The following is a 22209-nucleotide window of genomic DNA, read 5'->3' on the forward strand; positions in this document are numbered from 1 at the left end:
AAAGGCAGCAAGATCGGGGCCGCAGAGAGCAGGGCGGCAATGGAGCTGGAGAGTCGGAAAGGACTTGTGATTGGTCCCCTGCAGTCGCTTCTTGAGTTGATCGGCCAGCCCAGTCGGTTCGCAAAATTTGTTTTGTGAATCGCGTCCCTGCCTACTTTGTATGCCGTTCTCCTCATTTGCATGTGCGGATCGGAATCGGATAAAAATCGGGTCACAAAGGGGTCGCGAACCGATCGGTACACGATCGGTTTGCTTTGTGAATCTAGCCCATAGTGTTTCATGTTTACTTAAGTCTTCCCTTTTCCTTTCCCATTCTTCTCTTTTTTTTTTTCTCTCTCTCTCTCTCTCTCTTCTTAATGATCTTTGCCAAATTTAGATTCCTCCAATAATGGCCCACAGCCCAGAATTTGCAGTAACCAGCTTTTCTCTCTTCCATTCTCCCCCACCCGCCACAGTGATCAGATCCCTCTTCTTACCTTTTCTCAAGGTTCTGGCATTGAATTGATGCAGAGCCTTGAGCATTACTCCTAGTGGAATTCTGCACAGCCGCACAATGCAGAATTTGCACAGAATTCCCCAGACATGCAGAATACCTGTGTTCTGCGCAGAATCTCTACTGCGGCCCAGAATTGCATTGACACTCCTTCACTGTAGCCTGAATTGCTGCCGCAACAACTTCAGGCAGCCTGTGTGGGCTCTGCAGGCTTCCTTCTACTGCTTTCCCACCATTGATGATGTCACTTCCTCTTTTTTCAGGCGGGACCACAGTAGAGAGAAGCTGGCAGCAGGTTGCCAATTGGAATTGTCAGTGAGGCACCATGAATGCAGGATTGGGGACAGGGGAGAAAGTGCTGGCTGGGGAGGATAGGGGAGAGAGAGTGAGAGATGTTGGCTGGGGGGGACGGGGATGAGAGAGTGAGAAATGCTGGCTGGGGGGGCAGGTATGAGAAAGATGCTGGCTGGGAGAACAGGCTGAGAGAGATGCTGGCTGGGGTGGACAGTAGTAAGAGAGATGGTGGCTCGGGGGATAGGGTGAGAGAGATGCTGACTAGGGATAAATGGGGGGGAGAGAGGCTGGCTCAGGGGATAAGGGGAGATAGCATGAGATGCTGGCTAGGGGTGTTTGAGGGGAGAGATAAATTCTGGCTTGAGAGGGAGAGTGAGAGGGATGAGTGTGATATGCAGACTTGAGTGGGTAGGGGAGAGAGGCTGGCTCAGGGGTGGAAGATCCTGCACACTTAGAGGCACAGAAACAGAAAAGAGATCCTAGATTGGGAATGAGTGTAGAGATAGGGATACTGACGCAAAGCTGGGGACGGAGAGGGACAGACATGAAGAAGAATGCTTGATGGGGAGAGTGCATTGAGACAGGCATAGAAGGACTGCTAGACACAGAGACATTGCTTGAAAAGGGGAGATTCTTACAGAGGGATGATGGATGCAGGGAAAGGAGAAGATTACAGAGGGGAGATGCTTAGGATAGAGATGGGTGACTGACGCTGGACAGGAAGATAGGGACAAAATGTAAAATGGACAGGTGATCCTGGGAAGACAGTTATGAATAAACAGACAGTTATAAAAAAAAAAAAAAAAAAAAAGAATAGCAGAAAAGGGACTCTGGGGCCTAAGTGAATGGGAAAATAAACTGCTCAGATAGAAAAAGGTTTTTTATTCTTAAGTTATTGAAATATGTCAGCTTTCAGAAATGTTTATCAACAACATAAAGACAAGCTGAAGTACTCTAAAAACAAACCAACCACACATCACTAAGGTGGGCTTTTACAAAGGTGTGCTGCTAGAAGAAAGTCACTGCGAGAAAGGCTCCTTTGTTTTCTCTAATATAATTTAATGGGAATACTGAATTGTACTGAAATTCTGGATAATAATTAGCAAAAATATTGTTTAAATGTTGTCAAATAAACTTGCAGAATTTGCTAATTTTGGCCAGGATTTTCTAAATGACACCATTTTTTAGGCGCCGGTAAGGCACCTAAGCTCAGTGAAAAATGCCATTTAAACTCCAGTTTTCACTGATTTTCAAGGCCTAAAATAATCGGTGCCGGAATCGCGCCTCCAGAGGTGCTTTACGGCACCTAACACCACTGTGGGTGTGGCATAAAGCGCCTATGGAGGCATGATTCACATCAAAGGTAGACGCCGGAAATGTAGGCCTGGAAAACCCTGGTCTACATTTCCGGCACCTACCGTTGCCAGAGGCACGATTCTCTAACTGGTGGCCATCATGTGATTGACGCGTGATCGTGGCTACTGACAACAGTGCCAGTTAGAGAATCCAGGACTTTATGCACAGAATTTGGAATTTTTCTTTTGTGCAGAATTCCGCCAAGAGTAGCACATGCATGCGTGCTGAAGGCCCTGCACTGGCTAAATGCTATAACCATGGGGAGAGATAAGAAGAGAAATCCGGTCAACTTGGGAGGGAGAGGCATGAGTGGAAGGTGGAGGAAAGCAAATCTAGTTACCGTATTTTCACGCATATAACGCGCACGTTATACACGTTTTTACCTACCGCGCATACCCCTCGCGCGTTATACAAAATTTTTTTTACATAGTTCCCACCCCGCCCGACGCCCGATTCACCCCCCCCAGCAGGACCGCTCGCACCCCCACCCCGAACGACCGCTCGCACGCGCTCCCACCCCTGGCCGACCCCCATGACACCCCCACCCCCCTTCCCCGTACCTTTGGTAGTTGGCCGGACAGACGGGAGCCAAACCCGCCTGTCCGGCAGGCAGCCAACGACGGAATGAGGCCGGATTGGCCCATCCGTCCCAAAGCTCCGCCTACTGGTGGGGCCTAAGGCGCGTGGGCCAATCAGAATAGGCCCTGGAGCCTTAGGTCCCACCTGGGGGCGCGACCTGAGGCACATGGGCCCAACCATGCACGGAAAGTCAGGGCGGGTGAACGGAGAGTCGGGACAGCGCACGGAGAGGCGGGGCAGTGCACGGAAAGTCAGGGAGGGTGAACGGAGAGTCGGGACAGCGCACGGAGAGTCGGGGCAGTGCACGGAAAGTCAGGGAGGGTGAACGGAGAGTCGGGACAGCGCACGGAGAGGCGGGGCAGTGCACGGAAAGTCAGGGAGGGTGAACGGATAGTCGGGACAGCGCACGGAGAGTCGGGGAGGGCGAAAGGAGAGTCGGGGTGGCCAGAGGAGAGTCGGGGCGGGCGAAAGGACAGTCGGGCAGCATGCGCGGTATACCCGTGAGCGCGGTATACAAAAGTTTTTGTACATAAAATCGTGGTTTCTGCGCGCTATACCCGTGTGCGTGTTTTACACGGGTGCGCGTTATCTGCATGAAAATACGGTACTGTGGGGGAGCAGGGTGGAGAAGAACAAAAGATGCCTCCATTAATAGCCCACCGTAGACTTCAGAAAACCCAGTAACCCAGACAATTATTAGAGCGAATACAGTATGCATGCACTTCTACAACTCGAAAGCTGCCACACAAAGATTGCAACTACAGAAAAGTAGGCCTTGTGTGTTCCAGTGTCAGTTGTTACATATATTTGCCCCAGGATGATTTCATAATTGCCTCCTTATTTGCCTAAAAAGGGTAATTTTATAACTGGGAGCCCACATTTATAGGCCACTTGAGTGTGTAGATGTATAGAATACTGTTACTTTTGCAGGTAGGTGTACACATAACAGGTGAAAGTGGCAGCAGAAAGACAAAGGGCTAGATTCACTAAGCAAACCGATCGTGTACTGATTGGTTTGCGACCCCTTTGCAACCTGATTTTCCTCTAACCCGATTTACTAATCTCTCCTCTGATCCATGCATATAAATGAGGGGAAATGGCATGCAAACTAGAAAGGACGCGATTCACTAAACATTTTTCTGACACACCGACTGGCTGGCCGATCTAAAAACAAGTGACTGGTGAGGACCAGTCGCTTGTGCAAAAACCCTGCTCTCAGCCCCGATTCAGCTGCCTTTGTGCCGTCTTGCTTAGCCCCAATTCTCCTGCCTTCATGCCACTTTTTAGCCCCGACTGTCCCGCCTTCGTGCCGCCCTGCTTAGCCATGATTCTCCTGCCTTTGTGCCACCCTGCTCAGCCCCACTCTCCTGCCTTTGCAGCCTACTCTCCTGCTCTGCCTCTCTTCCCTGCAACGCGAGCCTGTGGTTTTAACCGCAGGTTAAAACCATGAGCTCGCAAGTAAAAAAGTAAAGAAAAAAATTAAAAAGCACGAACAGCAAATGCATGCGCAGACCATCTACAGGCAAAGAAGATGGTCTGCGCATGCATCGGGATCGCTCAGTAGCGATCTGTGCGGTCCTCTGATCGCCCCCATTTGAATATTTTCCCATGGTGAACTGGTCGGCCCTGCACGAATCAGACATGGATCGGTCACGATCGGGCAGGTAAGTGAATCTAGCCCAAAGTGCTATTCTGAACTGGTACATAAAAGTAGAACATAAATGTGGTGGCGGGACAAAAGCACGCGAGACAATCGAGTGCCGACAATATGGAGCAGACAGTCGCGAGCAGGATATCAGTGTGCCAGACTTAAACTTAATTTTAAAGTGCTCCGAGGGTGTGTGTGTGACGCAGTTGAATTCCAATGCGTGACTTTCATGCAGGCCGGATAAAAAAAGGCCATATTGGACCTAATATCCTTTAAATCTTGCTGTAGAATCAAGAATTCTTTGTGCTTCGAAGCAGTGATAGGTGACAGATCAGGAAAGAGTATAATTTTTTTTCCTTGAAAAATCGAAGAAGCTTTGCTTTTAGCCGCCATTAAAATCTGTAAGGTGTGCTGATAATGCAGCAGTTTAGCAACAATGAGGGGCGGGTGTTTGGCGCCATTGAAAGGTTTGGATGGAGTGTGGTAGGCTCTTTCGAATTTGAGAGGTGGTGAAAACTTGATTCCTAAGAACTTCAGTATCTAGGTCAGGCCAAGAATGTGAATATTATTACATCTGCTACGATTAGATAAATCTTCTAGATTATCTTGTAATTTGTCAATGCTGGTCGTATTCTTGTTAATTTGTGGGACCATATCTTCAAGTTTAGAGGCTCTGTCAGCCAGCGATTCCACTGTATGCTGGGAATTTGCCAACTGTGCATGGATATCTTCCAATTCTTTTCGAATGTCCCTAGAAATGGTCCATGTGCTTATTTAAAAGTTCTTTGATTGATTTAAGTTCAGACATTATATTTTCTTCATTTTGCATGACAGGCTGCGGTCTTCTGGTCTTGTCCGACGATGGTGGGTTTGATTTGAGTCTCTTCAAAGTTCGAAGGAAGATTAAATTGTGCATCTGGTTTGTTTTTCTTCATTAAAATATAGATAAAACAGTTGGTGGTGAAAGAAAAACGTGGATTTGTGAGTCGGCTATTCAAAAAGAATATACAGTGGTGCCTCACACAACGGACGCCTCGCACAGCGCACGCTGCGCACAACGAACTTTATGTCTTGATTCGTACAACGAACTTCGTTTCACACAACGAAGTCGCCCGAGCTGCATCCTTCCGCGCAGGCACTGCGCTTAACTGCCCTCTCTCCGCCTGGCTCCCTCTTGCCCCCCCGACTCCCCGACACGATCGGGGCAAAAAGGAGCCCAAGCCCTCTTGCCCCGCCGATTCCCCAACTCCCCGACAATATCGGGCCAGGAGGGAGCCCAAGTCCTCCTGGCCACGGCGACCCCCTAACCCCACCCTGCACTACATTACGGGCAGGAGGGATCCCAGGCCCTCCTGCCCTCGACGCAAACCCCCCCTACCCCCAACGACCGCCCCCCCCAAGAACCTCCGACCGCCCCCCCAGCCGACCCGCGACCCCCCTGGCCGACCCCCACGACACCCCCAACCCCCTTCCCCGTACCTTTCTGTAGTTGGCCGGACAGACGGGAGCCAAACCCGCCTGTCCGGCAGGCAGCCAACGACGGAATGAGGCCGGATTGGCCCATCCGTCCCAAAGCTCCGCCTACTGGTGGGGCCTAAGGCGCCTGGGCCAATCAGAATAGGCCCGGGAGCCTTAGGACCCTCCTGGGGGCGGGGCCTGAGGCACATGGGCCCAACCCGACCATGTGCCTCAGGCCCTGCCCCCAGGAGGGACTTAAGGCTCCCGGGCCTATTCTGATTGGCCCAGGCGCCTTAGGCCCCACCAGTAGGCGGAGCTTTGAGACGGATGGGCCAATCCGGCCTCATTCCGTCGTTGGCTGCCTGCCGGACAGGCGGGTTTGGCTCCCGTCTGTCCGGCCAACTACAGAAAGGTACGGGGAAGGGGGTTGGGGGTGTCGTGGGGGTCGTCCAGGGGGGTCGCGGGTCGGCTGGGGGGGCGGTCGGAGGTTCTTGGGGGGGGCGGTCGTTGGGGGGGAGGAGGGGTTTGCGTCGAGGGCAGGAGGGCCTGGGATCCCTCCTGCCCGTAATGTAGTGCAGGGTGGGGTTAGGGGGTCGCCGTGGCCAGGAGGACTTGGGCTCCCTCCTGGCCCGATATTGTCGGGGAGTTGGGGAATCGGCGGGGCAAGAGGGCTTGGGCTCCCTTTTGCCCCGATCGTGTCGGGGAGTCGGGGGGGCAAGAGGGCTTGAGCTCCCTCTTGCCCCGATCGTGTCGGGGAGTCGGGGGGGGCAAGAGGGCTTGAGCTCCCTCTTGCCCCGATCGTGTCGGGGAGTCGGGGGGGCAAGAGGGCTTGAGCTCCCTCTTGCCCCGATCGTGTCGGGGGTGCCAGGGACCACACGGAGTCACCCACCATACCACCCGATTCGGGTAAGCGCAGGTATCGGTGGGTGGCTTATTTGCGGGGGGGTGCCTTATTTTACATTTTTTTCTAAAAAGGGGGGGCTGTCTTATTTGATGGCCCTGCCTTATCATCGGGGAAACACGGTAGAAAAAAAAAAAAAATGAACAGTTAAGTCCCAGTTTTTGCCGCTGAGACTCTGCCCTCTCTCACTGTAAAATTAGACTCTACTTAGTCTGTCTTTAAATTTAAAAAATGTGTGTTGTTTTAAAAAATAATTATGTTTTTAAATGTATCTAAATAAAAATAATAACCAAAAATTAATCTTTTTTTATGTCATCTTAGCATATTTTATGCTACAGAACGAATTATTTTTTTTAACATGTATTGTTATGGGAAAACGCGTTTCACATAACGAACTTTTCGCATAACAAACTTGCTCCTGGAACGAATTAAGTTCGTTGTGTGAGGCACCACTGTAATTGTTCGACAAAACGGCAGGAGCTGATCTCTCAGGCAGCCATGTGTTCAGCGAGCTATATATATCTATATCTATCTATATAGCTAATCACCATTTTGGGTTCTCTGAGGAAGCCGGTCTGGCGAAACGCGTCAGAACCCGCATATTCTTCTCAGAACAAATTCAAGATAAGTGTTACTTCTTATGAATTGATCTAATAACAAAAATTTGTTTCAGTAAAGTAGCATAATAGCACTATAAAGTGCAGTGAAAAAGAGAGGCACATTTAGGGGTGTGACCCCGGTTGTGTTCTGTCTACCGTTAAGATTCTGAGCACTTCATAGAGATTTGGTAGAATTATTCTCACTGAGACTTCTGGTATTCTATATGCATGTGTATTCTGGGCACAGCCCAGACTTGCCCATGTCCCTCCCATGTCAGTGACCCCTTTGAAGATGTGCACTCTAGAATTTAAGTGCCCAGATGAAAGAACAGCAGCTAAGGACAGTTGTGCATGCAATTGCAAACTGGTGCCATTTAACTACAATTATAGTCAATAAGTATTTACTGGTGCTAGTGTTTAATAATAATAATAATAATAATTTTATTTCTTATATACCGCTATACCATAAGTTCAAAGCGGTTTACAACAAGATACATGCAATGAGGGTATGAGATGTTTACAACAAGATACATAAGTTCAAGCGGTTCACCACAAGATACATGCAATGAGAGGATGAGGCCATGCTGCAGGTATTACCAAAATCAGTGGCTACTTTTAATTGTTCCATATGTACCTCCTTGCTCATTGAGGTCAGGTTTTCAGCATTTGTTGGACATGCCTTCTTTATAAGATAATGCGAAGGTTACAACCCGAGCACGCATTTTTAGTGTTGTAGGTCCACGATTGTGAAGTGCACTCCCTGAGCAGGTTCGTCAGATTCCTTTATTGTTATCTTTTCGTAAGTGCGTAAAGGCTTATTATTTTCGGGAGGCCTTGTAGGAGGAAATGTTTGTAATATAGGAAATGTTTGTAACCGGTACTGGAGTTCTGACATCAGGAGTCTTCATTCAGAACTGGCCAGGGATTTTTTTTTCCCCCTGGAGGTGCAGAAGACCCACCTCAGGAACTGAACGTTTGACCTTCTGCTTGGCAATTTCAGGAGGCCATGTAGGAGGGGTTATTAGGGTTTTTGTACTTATCACTATTTTTGAGTGATTTATAAGAGAATGTTACTGGAATGTGTTTTTTTTTTATTTGTGATAATGTGTTTATGTTTGTTTGTATATTTATTCATGCTTATGTATGTTTGTTGTAACCCACACAGATTTCTAGGATATGCGGGATATAAATGTTTTAAATAAAGTCCAATTAGCAGCCAGATATATTTATTTGCACCCGCATACAGCTTTTATTGCGTAACAGTGCACACAGTTTGCATGCTTTTTCATACAGAATCTGGGATATGTGTGTACACTGAGCCATTTACAAAATCATAGCACACTGTTATATGAACAAACCTCAATGTCTATTTGGCAGTTTAAATATCCTTTACAAAATTACCATGATACATTTGAAAATGCAAGCATATGCATATAAATTAACCATAAAATGTATGCATGTCAAAGGGCAGGTGTAAACATAATTTTCAAGGCAGAGGTTCTCACGAACTTTCACTTCAAACATCTGGCCACATCTGCACAGAGAAGAGTGTCTGTATACTTGTTACAGGTGCCCACAGCTGTAAAATTACTCCCATCCCTCCCCCCTTCTGTAGAAGGTGACTGCAGATAAAGACTAACTGGCCCACCCTGTCTGCCCTGTTATTTCCCTTCTCAAGATATATTTCTGGGGCCAAGAAGATACATAAATGAATATTCTTCAGTAGGAATCTCATAGACCTAGTGTTAACCCTTTAATGCTTGATCATTTATTTGTCCACTAATATAGGAAATGTTTGTAACCAGTGCTGGAGTTCTGACATCAGGAGTCTTCATTCAGAACTGCCCAGGGATTTTTTTTTTCCCCTGGAGGCGCAGAAGACCCCCCGAGGAACTGAACGTTTGACCTTCTGCTTGGCAATGCACCAAAAAGTCTGCTGCAGTCTTAAGCAATGGTTTTTTGTTTTCTGTTGTGCGATATAGAAACAGATTATCCTTCCATGCAATATTTGCCCTTCAAATAGCCGGTTGATCGCCTATTCAGCAGCCTCTTGTAAGACGCGTCTTCTAAAATGAGCTGAGAAGAAACTCAGAGTTTCAGTGACAAAAAGCATTAAACTTTAAATGTGGAGCATATTAACAAAGAAAATGACAGTGTCCCTTGTCACTAAATGCAACAAATAGAGGAACAAAAAATACTGCTGCAAATACCTTATTAACATAGAGTGGTGCTCAGAAATCCAGGTGGAATATAAGAACTCAAAACTGGGGAAAAACCCCTAGAGAGCTTCTTGCGATATCTATCATTGCACCAGTGTACGGTATGAAGGTACTATAAAGTACTTGTAAAGAATATTCATAGCTTATATTAAGTCCATAGATGCAACTTAAAGTAACTTCAAGAAAAAATAACTTCACGGCTTCATAAATGAACTTAGCTTGAATGTTCAACCCGCGTTGGTTCAGCTGGGTTCTGACGCGTTTCGCCGCCCTGGCTTCATCAGAGAACCCGCCAAGCTGAAGATGAAGAAAACTTCAACGCCAGTCCTGATCTGAATCAATGATTTTCAATTGTCTGACAATTGAAAATCATTGATTCAGATCAGGACTGGCGTTGAAGTTTTGTTCATCTTCAGCTTGGCGGGTTCTCTGATGAAGCCAGGGCGGCGAAACGCGTCAGAACCCAGCTGAACCAACGCGGGTTGAACATTCAAGCTAAGTTCATTTATGAAGCCGTGAAGTTATTTTTTCTTGAAGTTACTTTAAGTTGCATCTATGGACTTAATATAAGCTATGAATATTCTTTACAAGTACTTTATAGTACCTTCATACCGTACACTGGTGCAATGATAGATATCGCAAGAAGCTCTCTAGGGGTTTTTCCCCAGTTATGAGTTCTTATATTCCACCTGGATTTCTGAGCACCACTCTAGGTTAATAAGGTATTTGCAGCAGTATTTTTTGTTCCTCTATTTGTTGCATTTAGTATTTTGGACTTTTAGGAACATTTCTTTTTGACCTATATCCCCAGTCGTTTATATTGAGTGTCCCTTGTCAAACATGTGGCACCAATCAGGGACTTAATAATTGACTGCAGAAGAATGTAGTGAGAAGTCCTGGGGGGAGGGGGAACTTGACATTTCAGCTATTTGTGTTTGTTGGGACAGGGGATGGCATGCATCACTTAAAGAAAAACACAAAAGTCCTTTGTTTGGCTGTGTGCCAGGGATGAGGGAGAGAGATTCAGATGGGATATTTTGGTCCAATGATATCTATTGAGAGAGGAGTTGGCACCTGGACCATGCTCCCATGAAGGGGACTGTCAGTTGGAAGTTTGTCCGTGCATGCAGCCTGGAGCACTTTTGTTACAAGGAGAAGGCATTCTGCTTCAAGTGAGGCCATTAGGCATTACCGTATACCCCACGTTTCCAAGTTTATTAAAATTTTGATAAAACAAAAATTTTGATAAAACATAAATTCTAAGGGCTCCTTATACAAAGGTGAGCTAGCGTTTTTAGCGCACACACTGGATTAGCATGTGCTACCCGAAAAACTACCGCCTGCTCAAGAAGAGGCGGTAGCAGCTGGCGTGCGGGGCATTTTAGCGTGTGCTATTCCACATGTTAAGGCTCTAACGCACCTTTGTAAAAGGAGCCCTAAGTGTTTTACAATAAAAAGGGGGGAAAAACAGGACAAACCTGACATACATAGAAACAGGAGGAAGGTGTGGGGGGGGACTACAATTTTTAAAGAAAAGCAGACATAGAAGGATAAAACAGGAGGGAGTTAAGAAGAGATCAGATTACTAATCATCCAAAGCAATAACAGAGCTAGATCAGCCTTCGTAAGCATCTTTGTAGAGGAAGCATTTTAAACGTCACTTAAATTTATCTAGGTTTTCTTCTGCCCTTATATGAGGATTCCAAATTGTGGGAGTAGTAAGAGCAAATGAAGAGACCCGACAAGTACTAATGATTTTTAAGGAAGCTAAGTGAAAAAGATGTTGAGTAGTGGATCTTAGAGCTCTAGGGGGATCATATGGAATGAGTAGCTTATGAATGAAAGCAAGTTCTTTTCTATTTTGTGTTTTGAATGAAAGAATGGCAATTTTATAAGTGATTCGGTGTGGTATTGGTAGCCAATGAGCACTCTTTAGCAGGGGAGTCCATGGTCAAATTTCTTCATATTTGTGATCATTTTAATGGCAGTATTTTGGATCAATTGTAAGTGTCAAATATCTTTTTGGCATATACCTATGTACAATGAGTTACAGTAGTCAAGTCTGGAAATGATAAGGGAGTGAATCAGTATGTTAAGGGGCTGAGGGTCCAGAATATTCGCTAAGGATCATTCTGAGTTTGAAAAAACAGTTCTTTACTACTGCACTGATTTGGGGACCGTAGGATAATTTACTACCGATGATTACTCCCAGGATTTTAACTGAATTAACGGAAATGATGGGAATGCGATTATTAGACATAGGGGATGCAAGATGTATATTTTCTTTCCATGGGAAGAGCAGACTGTTAGTTTTGGAAATGCTAAGCGAAAGCATATTATCACATAGCCATTGACTAATTTTATCTAATTTTGAGTTGATAAGATTAATGTCTGTGGGGCTAGAGGCATCGATAGGATGTATATCGTCTGCATAGGCGAAAGCAGTGAGACCAATAGATTGGCATAATGTGAGTAAAGAAGCTAGATAGATATCAAAGAGAAGGGGAGACAGTGGGTTATACAATTTTTTTGTTTCCCAACAGACGATGTGCGGGGAATTAAGTCGGAGCGGGGTATACAAAACCATTTTTACACAGATACAGGCCTTTGTATAGCAGTAATTATGCCTATAGAGAAAACAGTAAAATAGCAACAACACGTACACATGTTAAGATCACTTTATGAAGCCGCTAATGATGGCGCTGGTTTTGACAGCTTCCCAGGCTGTGATAAATCATCCACCGATATCTGCGTATGTTGCTTGTCGTAAGCGTCCAGAAGGAGTGAATGGGTGAACTCCGTCACTCATCCATTTCTCCCGTTCTCTGCGTACCAGACCCTTGAAAGTGTGGTTCACAGATACATCTTTTGGTTGTAACTTTCACGTTAGCCCACCCAGAATAACGGCAACGTGCGCCCCAGTTTTATTAATGAATTGCAGAACATCCTCTTGGTTGTGTGCAGCCCATAAAATCAAAAATAGACGTCCTGGGTGAGCATGAAAACAACGTTAAGTCCATCCTCATTCATCCAACCTTTCTTATTGCAGACTACTACTACACCCATAGGATTTTGCACACTGATCTGGCTTCCCTTTGTGCATGATATGTGGGGGCGGGGAATCATAATGGTTTTTTACTACACAGGTTGTTTCTGCGGGTTAAACAAGGGTGCGAGTTATACCCGTGTGCAGGATATATATGTGAAAATACAGTACTCTCTGTTTGTCCGTCTCTCTATCACTTCTTTCCCAGAAACATTTTTTATTTTTTTGCTTAGCTCTCTGCCCTTGACCCTGCCCTCCCCGTCCATTCACTCTTCATGCTTCCCCACCCTCATTCTCTCTTCTCCTCTCTTCCCGCTCCCCAGTTCCTGCCAACATTGTTTTGCCTGTGTTGCATGCTGGTATTTGGGTTTACAGAGACTAATGGTACAAGTGACTGAAGTCATTTGCCATGTAATTTAGCTGAGAGCTCATCTAATCCTTCAACAGTATTCTTTTCTCTTTGGTGTTTTCATCTTAGACTTCATATTTAGACTGTGCAGGAACTTTTTCTTTCTTTTATTAAGTGCCATTCTAAAGACTTGATGCATTTAAGTTTTTTCAATTATGATTTATCTTGCCGATCACCAGGAGATACATGATTTGAATTGTGTGATAGGTTTTTTTAAAAACACAGTAATATGGATTTTCTGCCTCAAATGCTAAATGTGATGCTATAACCCCACTCTTTTATAAATTTCTTCTGTATCTTATGTGAGAAAACTAACATCTTTTTTATCACTGCATCTCTTGTTTTTTTCTTTATTTATTCCTTGAGGGGGCAATTTTAAAATAAATTTCACAGGTACAATATTTACCGTACATACAAAAATATGCATCAAGTTGAAACCTTCTGCCAAATGTGTGTTAACAGCAAAAAAAAAAGAAAACAGAATGCTAGGAATTATATTTAAAAAAGGATGTTAACAAGACTAATATTATAATGCCTCTGTATCGCTCCATGGTATGATCTCACCTAGAGTATTGTGTTCAATTCTGGTTGCCTCATGTATACAAGTACTGTATATGCTCTGACAAGTAGGTACTGTGTGTACTTGGATTCGGTTCATAGACAGTAACGCGGAAGACAAAGGCGCATGCCGACAACTGAGCACAAGATGGAGGCGCACTCCGAAGAAAAAGACTGTTTTTAGGGGCTGCGACGGGGGTTTTTGTTGGGGAGCCCCCCCACTTTACTTAATACAGATCGCGGCGGTGGCGTTGTGGGTGGTTTGGGGGTTGTAAATCCCCCCCATTTTAGTGAAAACGTAACTTTTTCCCTAAAAACAGGGAAAAAGTTAAGTTTTCAGTAAAATGTGGGGAGTTACAACCCCCACAACGCCCCCACAACGCAGCACGATCTGTATAAAGTAAAGTGGGGGGTTCCCCCCACACACACCCCGTCGTAGCCCCTAAAAACAGTCTTTTTCTTTGGCGCGCACCTCCACGCTGCGCTCAGTTGTCTGCTTGCGCCTTTGTCCCAGCGCACTTTTGACCTGACACCCTTGGATTCCACCCAGCTGTAGGCATGCTTAAGGGAAGCATTTGAGTTAGTGTAACATAAACTCTAATTCTCTGTTTGTGCTCAAAATGACATGCAAATGTGGGCAAATACCCAATTTGTATATGCAATTTAATTGATTAACAAGCCAATTAGCGGCAGCAATTGGCATTAATTAAAATTTGCACGCACATCTTTGGGCACCAAGATCCACATGTAAATTTCACATGCAGATCTAAAAAGGGGGTGAGGCCAAGGGAGGGGCATTCCTGAAATTTAAACCTAATCTTATAGAATAAGGGAGATCTGTAAATCATCATGGCCAAAACTGTGCCCTGATCCTAGTACCAAATGCTATTCTAGAAATGGCAGTCAACTCTGAGCACCATCTGTAGAATAGCACTTAACGTTAATTTTTATTGGCACCAATAATTTATAGAATTGAGGCCATAGTGTCTGCTGCAAGTTTTCCATCTCTGTGCCTTTTTATTTTTAATATTTGTTCAAGCAGCAAAACAAATCCAGTTAGCACAGTATAGAAACAATTACAAAAGAAACAGCATATGCATATATACAGTTACAAAAAATTCTCTCCCTTGGGTAGACTGTTATCCAAGAGATGAGTCATCATTCATCCTGGCTGCTGCTAATTTTTTTGTGAGATAAGAAAATCCCCCCATTCATGCACTCCTCATCCCATTCACCCACACATTTATTAGAACATAACTTTACTGGGTCAGACCATCAAGCCCAGTAGCCCGCTCTCTCAGTGACCAATCCAGGTCCCTAGTACCTAGCCAAAACCCAAGGAGTAGCAATATTCCATGCTATCAGTCCAGGGCAAGCAGTGGCTTCCCCCATGTCTTTGTCAATAACAGACTATGGACTTTTCCTCCAGGAACTTGTCCAAACCTTTAAACCAGCTACACTATCCGCCCTTACCACAACCTCTGGCAATGCGTTCCAGAGCTTAAATATTCTCTGAGTGAAAAAATTGATTTTTAAAAAGTATTTCCCTGTAACTTCATTGAGTCCCCTAGTCTTTGTAATGTTTGACAACGTAAAAATGGATCCACTTTTATCCATTCTATTGATTTGGATTTATTAACTGCCTTTTCATGAAGAGAGTCACCCAAAGCAGTTTACAATATATTGAATAGTAATCAAGTACTCTTAAGTATTTTCCCTATCTGTCCTGGCAGGCTCACAATCTAATTGTGGTACCTGAGCCAACAGAGGGTTAAGTGGCATTCCCAGAGTCACAGGGAGCAGGCTGGGATCGAACTCACAACCTCAGGGTGCTGAGGCAGCAGCTCTAACCACTAGGCCACTCCTCCACATAACAAGGTAACCCTATTCCCCCCTACTGAGGGTTACCATACATCCGGGAAAACCCAGACATGTCCTCTTTTTAGAGGACTGTCCAGGCGCTCGGAAGGATTTCCAAAACCCAGCAGTTTGTATATAAGAAATTCATATTAAGGGCTCCTTTTACAAAGCTGCGCTAGCGGTTTTACCGCACACACCAGATTAGTGCGCGCTATAGCGTGCACTAGCCAGAAATCTAGGGCTTGCTCAAAAGGAGGCGGTAGCGGCTAGCACATGTAGCAATTTAGCGCGGCTTTGTAAAAGAACCCCTAAGTATTGTTGTGTGGATAAATAATGATCGAAGGATGCTGCTCCACGGTTTTATTATTTTATGTTTTGGCTATTTTATTATGAATGTTAAATATTATGTGAACCACTTAGTTGTAAGTAGGTTATAAATAAATAAATAATATAAGGAGTTTTATCACTGTGAGCCGCTTTGATACTAATGTAAATTGCAGTATATCAGATTACTAAAACCAATGCAATCCTTTCTCAATGGAGGAGAGTAAACAGTGGAGTTCCGCAGGGGTCTGTGCTGGAACTGGCGCTATTTAACTGGAAATTGGAACGACGAGTGAAGTGATTAAATTTGCAGATAACGCTAAACTGTTTAAAGTTGTTAAAACGCATGCGGATTGTGAAAAATTGCAGGCGGACCTTAGGAAATTGGAAGACTGGGCAGATGAAATGTAATTTGGACAAATTCAAAGTGATGCACATTGGGAAGAATAACCTGAATCACAGTTACTGGATGCTAGGGTCCACCTTGGGGATTAGTGCCCAAGAAAAGGATCTGGGTATCATCGTAGACAATATGATGAAACCTTCCACCCAATGTGCGGCGGCTGCCAAAAAAGCAAATAGGATGCTAGGAACTATTAAAAAAGGGATGGTTAACAAAACTAAGAATGTTATAATGACCCTGTATTGTTCCGTGGTATGACCTCATCTGGAGTATTGTATTCAATTCTGGTCTCCTTATCTCAAGAAAGATATAGTGGCGCTAGAAAAGGTTCAAAGAAAAGCGACCAAGATGGTAAAGGGGATGGAACTCCTCTTGTATGAGGAAAGACTAAAACAGTTAAGGCTCTTCAGCTTAGAAAAGAGACGGCTGAGGAGAGACATGATTGAAGTCTACAAAATTCTGAATGGAGTAGAACGGGTACAAGTGGATCGATTTTTCACTCTGTCAAAAATTACAAAGACTAAGGAACACTAGATGAAGTTACAGGGAAATACTTTTAAAACCAATTGGAGGAAATTTTTTTTCACTCAGAGGTTTTGAGATGCCTTATAATCTTTTTAGGAATGCGTGTGACTTATTTATTTATTCAATTTACCATACTGTTCCCAGGGGAGGTCAGAATTTTTCCATCTGTCCTAGCAGGCTCATAATTTTTCCATCTGTCCTAGCAGGCTCATAATCTATCTAAGGTACCTGGGACAATGGGGGAGGGGGAATTAAGGGACTTGCTCAGGGTCACTAGGAGCAGCATAGGTTTGAACCCACAACCTCAGGGTGCTGAGGCTGTAGTTTTAACCACTGTGCCACACTCTCCCCTCCCCCTCCCTTGCATTGAATTTTAAGCTGTGGAACGCGTTGCCAGAAGATGTGGTAAGAGCGGATAGCATAGCTGGTTTTAAGAAAGGTTTGGACAAGTTCCTGGAGGAAAAGTCCATAGTCTGTTATTGAGAAAGACACAGGGGAAGCCACTGCTTGCCCTGGATCGGTAGCATGGAATATTGCTACACCTTGGGTTTTGACCAGGTACTGGTGACCTGGATTGGCCACCGAGAGAATGGGCTACTGGGTTTGATGGACCATTGGTCTGATGGACCATTGGTCTGACCTAGTATTCTTATGTTCTTATGTTCTCCAGTCTTAGAGAACCTGGCATTAACTAGATAGTGCCACAATAGTCAGAACTAATATTCAGTGGTCCACTTAAGTACTTCTGAATATCAGCTTGGGTACCAGCCAATGAGATTTAACTGTGTAGAAGCCTTCCTTCTTGGATAAATCTCTTTTGAATATTGATATCATAGTTTTTTGGACCACTCAGAATAGGTCCTTAGAAAAATTCAGTATACCATGCATTTACGAGGTATGGAAATAACAGCATTATTTAATTAGTATTTACATAGGCTTGCTATTCATATGTGTAAGTACTGCACAACAATTTTAAAATGACTTCTGTAAAGTTGTGGTATAAGATCAACACATTACCACTGCCAAATATTTACCAAATAAAAATTTGCCACATTGGTGTGTAGAGTGGTTAAACCATGTTTGGCTTGTTTCCAGTTCTGATTGATCTGACATTGAAAAAGCTGATTTTCAGAATGGACTGTCACCATCAATTTTTCCTTTTTTAAAGGGCTATAATTCTTTCAGCATGTTCATATGGTTTCCTAAAGACCCAAATACACAGCAAATCCCCTTGGTGTTGTAAGACAAGATTGCTGTTAAAAAATGTTTAGGCTTATTCAGCTTCTTCTCACCACCAAAGTCACGAGGGAGCCGGGGAAACCGTGTTTATACTAAGCTTAAATTGATTGGGCAAGTTTAATGCAAGCAGGTCAAAGGTACAACTGCTTAGCTGGTCTCATCAAGCACTCGGGTTTCAGCATCAGTTTATAAGTGAAGTCCCGTAATGATAACATCTGGCTGCGAGAGAGCAGGGATTGCACTTTATGTGCCATGATTGAATGGAAATTAATGGTGGGGGAGGGGTAGCTTCATTTCTGAATTGCAATCCCTCAGAGATAAGGTGAAAGGGACAGACTTTGATCGCTTTTAACCCGGTTATCAAGCCATGGGATGACGTCTTTCTTCAGTTAACCCCAGGGACGGAGATGTCCTTGCTTGCTGCTGGTGTGCAGTGTGTTACAAGGGCTCTGGGTGGCCTCTGTCTGGGTCACGATTTATCCCCATTCAAGGTTCCTGCAGTGGTAGTTATGTTCTCAGCAGTCCTCTCAGCCTGCAGTTCACAGCCCAGCTGAAGTAAGAATTTAGCAGACTGTGCCAGTTATAATAGATGATGGTGATCTCTTCCACGGCTTTCTGTCCTATGCTGAAGGATGGGCAGACACTGTTCCTTCTTTCTTCCCCCCCCCCCTCAATTCCACTGTGACTTCGCCAATTGATGTGGTCAAGAAAATTTGTTTTCAAGGGAAGGAATTCCAAGTAGGCAAATGAGGGAGAAGGCTAAACCTAATTTCTAGTACAATAGGTGTGTCATTCTGGACAATAGGGTATTCTCATGCTCGCAAGCCATGCAGAAAGAATCCATTCCATGTTTTCAACACCTCCTCCTTCTCCAGAGGGCTCTGCTGCCCTCCTCCCTTCAGTTTTTTCTTCTGCAAATCGAGCCGGAAGGTGTCTTTCTGATCTGCACTGTATATCTCTTTATTATTTTTGGTATTTTTTGTGACTATCAGTGCTCCAAAGCTCTCCAGTGCGGGGGTAAACTCTGCCTATGTAGAGAAGAAGCAGACTTGGGTCTGCAGCCACCAGGTTAATCCCTTGGGGACCTGTTTAACTAGCCTGCAGAAAAACTTTTGGAGCTTGGGATCCGTTTTCCTAGTAGCTTAGCTCACCTACTGAATTGCAGGGGCATCAGCGGAAGCTGTTATGCGGCTCAATCGGGGTTTTCAGGGTGCCAACTGCAATTTTGCCTCTTCCCCTTTGTGTGCATGGTTCTGCAGGGGTTGAGGATCAGTGTGACTTTATTCATTAATTCACAGCGCCCAAGACGTAATTGTAATTTGTCTGCTCTTCCATTAGTAAAGAGTCATTTATTCAAGAGCTATTTTCAATAACTCCTATCTTTTAAGGCTGCTTTATGTGATAGTTTGTAAATCTGTTAGCTCTGTCAGGAAATTATTTTTTAAAACCTACTTATTTAAGAAATTTTTGTAATTTCTAGGTCATTTGTTTTTATTGTCACTGTTTCAATTTTATTTTGTTAACCACATAGAACTTCTAAGATGCTGCAGTATATAAATAATTTTTTTTTAAATTATTTATTTATCAATTTGTTACAATTAAATAGCAAACATTCATAAATATCCATAGAACTTCAGCATAAACAAATATACTTTGAAACAAAATAGAAGAAAAATAAAACATCGTCAGTTATCTAGCCCACATTATACTGGTCGCCAGTACCAAATCTAGAAATCTATTATATTATTACCATCTTTACCAGGCAAAATTTGTGGCATTACTTTACTATATCAAAGAACATCCTCCTAAATTGCAAAAAAAAAAAAAAAAAAAATTTTAAACTATCAGCAAAGGTTTGTCTTTGAGAAAATCATCCAACTGGACCGGGTCTAAGAACACATATTTATCACTTGCATACGAAAGGCACTTGCAAAGAAATTTAGGAAGAAGGTCGCACCCATCGCTAAAGCTTTTGGCTTGAGCAGTAAAAACTGCCTTCTCCTAAACTGACACATCAGGAAAAATTGTTATACGTTGGCCACAAAACAGATCTTGTTTTTTCATGAAGTACAACTTTAAAATAGCATGTTTCTCTAGCTCTGTTTTGAAAACCATCAAAAGTGTGGCTCGTTTGGTTATTATGTCTTTAGATGATTCAAGAAACTGAGATATATTCAAACTATCTGGAGAGACTAATTTATCCATTTCTCCTTCTACTATCCTTAGTGGCCCTTGGAATGTAAGAGTTTATCAGATAAATAAATTTTTATGTTATGTTATGTCTGACTGGCAGTCCAAAGATCTCAGTGTTGGAGGACTGGTTGATTGAGGCAGGGATTCTTCTCCCAGATCCGGCTATTGCATAGAGCTGATGCAGGCTGTAGCACCTTCCGAGCACATGTCACAGTGAGTAAGGCTATTACAGCCTATGGGCAAAATCTGGAAGGATTCTGAAAAAACTATTTTTAAGGTTTCTGCCACATATTGTAAGGTCCCCCCACCTCTTAAATCCTGTTTTTTAGGTTTTTTTAACATTAGGTCGTTTTTGAGCCATTAATTGGTGCTAAAATGCTGCCATCTTAGATTGCCTGATTTTTTTTTTCCAAAGATCGCGAGATCCTTCAAACCACCTCGTTTTGCCTCAGAACTGGCAGGGATAGAGTCCTCGGGCTCTTTTATCTTTAATTCTTGCTAGATTTGTGCTGGATGGATACCAGAAGAACATTCTTGCCTTACATTCTCGCAGAATGTGAAGGGGGTGGGAGCATCAGGCTTAGCTTCCCATTTGGTCTCTTTAGCTAAGGATCCTTCCTAGAGCCTTAGAACAGTGGCATACCTAAGCATAAGAGCGTGGAAGTTGTGAAGCCCAAGAGACATAAAGTGGAGTTACCTAAAGGGTAAAGCATTTTCTCCTGAATTGGTTAATTTGAAGTGGAGAGCTTATTTGGATAGCCAGGATCATCAACTGAGGCCCCAGCAAGCCAGAGGTTGTGTACAGGGGCTTGGGCTCCCAGGTTGCCTCAGGGTCATTGGCAGAGGCTGACCAGGATCTGGTGGACCTTTCTGATGGAAATTCAGAAGATGAAGGATCAGTCTGTATGTCCTTTCTGTCACAGAGCAAGTCTTCACTGCTGGGCAATATAGGGTCACAAACAGGAGCAAGTGTACAGGAAGCAGTGGTGGTCCTCGACCAAGGGGAAGATCCCACAGTATGCTGGCTGTTCAAGCCTTCAGTGCTATTAGAGTTCATTACTGACGCACAGTAAGAGTTGCAATTAGATTCACAGTAGGCTCCTTTCACTCAGTGTTCTATCCTGAGCAGAGTGAGAGCCAACCCACATCTTTTCTCTGGTATCCTGATATGTTTTAGTCAAGGAGCACTGGGATGCTCCTGAGGGCTCTTTAAAGGTAGCCAAGACAATGACTAGGCTGTATCCTATGGCACAGAAGTGTCAACAGATGTTCAGTGAGCCTAATGTAAATTCCTTAGTTGCTTAGGTAACCAAGTGCATATCCCTGCCAAGTAAGGGAGGCGTAGTTTTAAAGGATATGTAGGATCATAGAGTGGATGTTGTACTGAAAAGGCAGTTTGAAGCTTTGGCTTTAGGGATCAAAGCAGCTTCAGCAGCCTCTTTTGTGGCACGTGCTTATCATACCAAGATGCGTGGGCTCACCTTGACAGAGCAAAAAACTGCAGACCTTGTACACGATGCAGGCAGGCTTTATTATGACAAGTAAATTTAGGTTAAAAACCTTTTACCAGGTGAGGGACCCAACACGGTCCGTGTTTCGGACTAACCTTCGTCAGGGGTCAAATTTTGGTAAAGCAGAAAATTATCAAAAGAAAAAAGCCTTGGGTGATTAGCCGATAGGTGACATGCTGAAAAAACCACCCAAGGCTTTTTTCTTTTGATAATTTTCTGCTTTACCAAAATTGGACCCCTGACGAAGGTTAGTCCGAAACACGGACCGTGTTGGGTCCCTCACCTGGTAAAAGGTTTTTAACCTAAATTTACTTGTCATAATAAAGCCTGCCTGCATCGTGTACAAGGTCTGCAGTTTTTTGCTTTGTTTGTTCTGGATTGTTTTTCACTGCAGACAGTTGAACCTTGTTTTCCTCCTTGGATTTGGTTTTTTGCTCACCTTGACAGAGGACACGTCTATGCCCCAGCTTATGCTAGCAGGGGTGGATTATGTAGCCGATGCTGTCTATGGCATCTTCAGAGTCATGAGCACAGTCTTAGCTTATTCCATTTCAGCCCACAGAGTGCTCTGGATCAGTCAATGGGCAGGAGATT

At 44.1% G+C, this 22209-nt stretch overlaps 1 protein-coding gene across 2 annotated transcripts in view; it reads left to right on the forward strand.

Annotated features, from left to right (window-relative positions):
• The window catches only part of GMDS (GDP-mannose 4,6-dehydratase), a 1326053-nt gene that overhangs the window by 1210253 nt on the left and 93591 nt on the right, over positions 1–22209 (forward strand). The window lies entirely within an intron of this gene.

The sequence above is a fragment of the Geotrypetes seraphini genome, chromosome 2, assembly GCF_902459505.1.
Source record: "Geotrypetes seraphini chromosome 2, aGeoSer1.1, whole genome shotgun sequence".
NCBI lineage: Eukaryota > Metazoa > Chordata > Amphibia > Gymnophiona > Dermophiidae > Geotrypetes > Geotrypetes seraphini.